At 45.8% G+C, this 5000-nt stretch overlaps 1 pseudogene; it reads left to right on the top strand.

The window, feature by feature from the left end:
* LOC123481202 overlaps positions 1–5000 on the top strand; it is a 274390-nt pseudogene that overhangs the window by 228197 nt on the left and 41193 nt on the right.

The raw sequence follows: 5000 nt of genomic DNA, 5'->3' as shown, positions 1-5000 counted from the left end.
GTAAAGTCAGGACTCAGTCCTCTGTGTCCCTTAGAAATCAAGTCAGGACTCAGTCCTCTGTGTCCCTTAGAAGTAAAGTCAGGACTCAGTCCTCTGTGTCCCTTAGAAGTCAAGTCAGGACTCAGTCCTCTGTGTCCCTTAGAAATCAAGTCAGGACTCAGTCCTCTGTGTCCCTTAGAAATCAAGTCAGGACTCAGTCCTCTGTGTCCCTTAGAAGTAAAGTCAGGACTCAGTCCTCTGTGTCCCTTAGAAATCAAGTCAGGACTCAGTCCTCTGTGTCCCTTAGAAGTAAAGTCAGGACTCAGTCCTCTGTGTCCCTTAGAAGTCAAGTCAGGACTCAGTCCTCTGTGTCCCTTAGAAGTCAAGTCAGGACTCAGTCCTCTGTGTCCCTTTAGAAGTCAGCGGCCATATAATGTGGAGTTATTGAGTGTAGAGTTGTTAGAGTGTGTAGGGTCCCCTGTAGCTCAGTTGGTAGAGCATGGGGTTGTGGGTTCGATTCCCACGGGGGGGCCAGTATGAAAATGTATGCACTCACTAAAAAACTGTAAGTCGCTCTGGATAAGAGCGTCTGCTAAATGACTAAAATGTTAGTGTTAGTGTGTGTGTGTGTGTAGAGTTTTAAAGTGTGTGTAGAGTTGTAAAGTGAGGGTGTGTTGCTTTAATCTGTGTGTGTTTGTGTATTGCAGTGCCTATTGTGAGGTGGAGCAGTGTGCACAGCGCAGCGGTTCGACGCCCCCTGAGCTCAAGCCCTTTAGCTCTCTGGCAGGCTTCCAGACAGCCCCCCGCGATGCAGGACAGTGTCTTAGGCAAGGACACCTAACCCGAACCCCAATCACTTCCTGCCGACCTCTAATTCCCCAGACGCTACCGATATAACCCCCGACCCCCTGACCCCCCGACCCCCTGACCCCCCGACCCCCCGACCCCCTGACCCCCCGACCCCCCGACCCCCTGACAGCCAGGCTATAAAGGACAGGACTATAACATGTTGTAATCCTAGATGGGATTTGAACCTTAACCCTTACTAACCTCTAACCTCTAACCCTTACTACTTGTTGTTAGAATTTTGTCCTCTCCAGCAATGCCATCTAGTGATTGCAGACTGTACACAAACACTGAACACTGAACCGTGTACACGAACCCTGAACCCTGAACACTAAAACTGAACCCTGTACACAAACCCTGTACACTAACACTGAACCCTGAAGTGCAATGCTTAAACTTCACCTCTCTCTCTCTCTCTCTCTCTCTCTCTCTCTCTCTCTCTCTCTCTATAGATATAGATATAGATATAGTACCAGTCAAAAGTTTGGACACACCTACCCATTCAAGGGTTTTTCTTTATTTGTACTATTTTCTACATTGTAGAATAATAGTGAGGACATCAAAACTATGAAATAACACATATGGAATCATGTAGTAACCAAAAAGGTGTTAAACAAATAAAAAAATATTTTTGATTTAAAAATCTTCAATGTAGCCACCCTTTGCCTTGATGACAGTTTTGCACACTCTTGGCATTCTCTCAACCATCTTCACCTGGAATGCTTTTCCAACAGTCTTGCAGTTCCCACATATGCTGAGCACTTGTTGGCTGCTTTTCCCTCACTCTGCCGTCCGACTCATCCCAAACCATCTCAATTGGGTTGAAGTCAGGGGATTGTGGAGGCCAGGTCATCTGATGCAGCACTCCATCACTCTCCTTCTTAGTAAAATAGCCCTTACACAGCCTGGAGGTGTGTTGGGTCATTGTCCTGTTGAAAAACAAATGATAGTCCCACTAAGTGCAAACCAGATGGGATGGTGTATCGCTACAGAATGCTGTGGTAGCCATGCTGGTTAAGTGTGCCTTGAATTCTAAATAAATCACTGACAGTGTCACCAGCAAAGCACCATCACACCATCTCCTCCATGCTTCACGGTGGGAACCACACATGCGGAGATCATCCGTTCACCTACTCTGCGTCTCACAAAGACACGGCGGTTGGAACCAAAAATCTCTAATTTGGATTTCCACCGGTCTAATGTCCATTGCTCGTGTTTCTTGGCCCAAGCAGGTCACTTCTTATTATTGGTGTCCTTTAGTAGTGGTTTATTTGCAGCTATTCGACCATGAAGGCCTGATTCACACAGTCTCCTCTGAACAGTGGATGTTGAGATGTGTCTGTTACTTGAACTCTGTGAAGCATTTATTTGGGCTGCAACTTTCTGAGGCTGGTAACTCTAATGAACTTATCCTCTACAGCAGAGGTAACTCTGGGTCTTCCTTTCCTGTGGCGGTCCTCATGAGAGCCAGTTTCATCATATTGCTTGATGGTTTTTGCGATTGCACTTGAAGAAACTTTCAAAGTTCTTGAAATGTTCGGTATTAATTGACCTTCATGTCTTAAAGTAATGATGGACTGACATTTCTCTTTCCTTATTTGAGCTGTTCTTGACATAATATGGACACCCCTACCTTGTCACAACACAATTGATTGGCTCAAACGCATTAAGAAGGAAAGTAATTCCACAAATTAACACCTGTTAATTGAAATGCTTTCCAGGTGACTACATTTTAAAAACATTTTTAGTCATTTAGCAGATGCTCTTATCCAGAGCGACTTACAGTTAGTGAGTGCATACATTTTCATACTGGCCCCCCGTGGGAATCGAACCCACAACCCTGGCGTTGCAAGCGCCATGCTCTACCAACTGAGCTACACAGGGCTACCTCATGAAGCTGGTTGAGAGAATGCCAAAAGTGTGCAAAGCTGTCATCAAGGCAAAGGGTGGCTACTTTGAAGAATCTTCAATATAAAATATATTTTGATTTGTTTAACACTTTTTTGGTTACTACATGATTCCATATGTGTTATTTCATAGTTTTTATGTCTTCACTATTATTCTACAATGTGGAAAAAAGTAAAATTATAGAAAAACACTGGAATGAGTAGGTGTGTCCAAACCTTTGACTGGTACTGTGTATATATATATATATATATATATATACTACATTACTACATGACCAAAAGTATGTGGACACCTGCTCATCGAACATCTCATTCCAAAATCATGGGCATTAATATGGAGTTGGTCCCCCCCTTTGTTGCTATAACAGCCTCCACTCTTCTGGGAAGGTTTTCCACTAGATGTTGGAACATTGCTGCGGGGACTTGCTTCCATTCAGCCACGAGCATTAGTGAGGTTTGGCACTGATGTTGGGCGATTAGGCCTGGCTCGCAGTCGGCGTTCCAATTCATCCCAAAGGTGTTCGATGGGGTTGAGGTCAGGGCTCTGTGCTGGCCATTCAAGTTATTCCACACCGATCTCGACAAACCATTTTTGTATGGATCTCGCTTTTGTGCACAGGGCATTGTCATGCTGAAACAGGTACGGGCCTTCCCCAAACTGTTGCTACAAAGTTGTAAGCACAGAATCGTCTAGAATGTCATTGTATGCTGTAGCGTTCAGATTTCCTTCACTGGAACTAAGGGGCCTAGCCCGAATCATGAAAAACAGCCCCAGACAATTATTCCTCCTCAACCAAACTTTACAGTTGTCACTATGCATTGGGGCAGGTAGCGTTTTCCTGGCATCCGCCAAACCCAGATTTGTCCGTCGGACTGCCAGATGGTGAAGCGTGATTCATCACTCCAGAGAACGCGTTTCCACTGCTCCAGAGTCCAATGGCGGCGAGCTTTACACCACTCCAGCCCACACTTGGCATTGCACATGGTGATCTCAGGCTTGTATGCAGCTGCTCGGCCAAGGAAACCCATTTCATGAAGCTCCCGACGAACAGTTCTTGTGTTGACGTTGCTTCCAGAGGCAGTTTGGAACTCAGTAGTGAGTGTTGCAACCGAGGACAGATTATTTTTTACGCGCTATGAGCTTCAGCATTCGGCGGTCCCATTCTGTGAGCTTGTGTGGCCTACCACTTCGCGGCTGAGCCGTTGTTGCTCCTAGACGTTTCCACTTTACAATAACGGCACTTACAGTTGACTGGCAGGGCAGAAAGTTGACAAACTGACTTGTTGGAAAGGTGGCATCCTATGACGGTGTCACGTTGAAAGTCACTGAGCTCTTCAGTAAAGTCAATGTTTGTCTATGGAGATTGCATGGCTGTGTGCTAGATTTTATACACCTGTCAGCAACGGGTGTGGCTGAAATAGCCGATCCACTAATTTGAAGGGGTGTCCACATACTTTTATATATATATATATATATATATATATATATATATATATATATATATATATATATATATATATATATATATATATATACTGTGTGTATATATAGGCTTTTATATGCTAGGCTAAGTTGCTGCTGCTTAGTGCTCTTGCATAGTAGTGTATTTTCCATAGTAACTCATTACTCACACACAAACCTCTGCTTGCCTAAGTGCTAGTCTTTCAATCCTATATCAACCCCCAGTCCACCCTCCTAAAACAAGGTATGGGTTCATTCCATCTTTTTTGGGTAAAGGGAGCCCCAAACAGCCTAACTTGTACTAACCCTGTCATAACCATGTCATAACCCTGTCATAACCCTGTCATAACGCCGTCAACCCTGTCATAACCCTGTCATAACCCTGTCATAACCCTGTCATAATGCCTGTCATAATTTCTGTCATAACACTGTCATAACGTCCATGTTGTCAGTGGATAAGGCTGTCTCTCTTCTACTGGTCAACTAATTGTCTGTCTCTCTTCTACTTATATCCTTCTCCTCCTCTCTCTCCTCCCCTCCCCTCCTCTCTCTCCTCCCCTCCCCCCCATCTCTCTCCTCCCCTCCCCCCCTCTCTCTCCTCCCCTCCCCCTCCTCTCTCTCCTCCCCTCCCTCTCCTCTCTCTGCCTCCCCTCTCTCTCCTCCCCTCCCCCTCCTCTCTCCTCCCCTCCCTCCTCTCTCTCCTCCCCTCCCCCTCTCTCTCCTCCCCTCCCCCTCCTCTCTCTCCTCCCCTCCCTCTCCTCTCTCTGCCTCCCATCTCTCTCCTCCCCCCCCCTCCCTCCTCTCCT

Source organism: Coregonus clupeaformis, unplaced genomic scaffold (assembly GCF_020615455.1).
Source record: "Coregonus clupeaformis isolate EN_2021a unplaced genomic scaffold, ASM2061545v1 scaf0252, whole genome shotgun sequence".
Taxonomy (NCBI): Eukaryota; Metazoa; Chordata; class Actinopteri; order Salmoniformes; family Salmonidae; genus Coregonus; species Coregonus clupeaformis.
The sequence above is the reverse complement of the archived record's forward strand: the minus strand, read 5'-3'. Positions and strand labels throughout refer to the sequence as shown.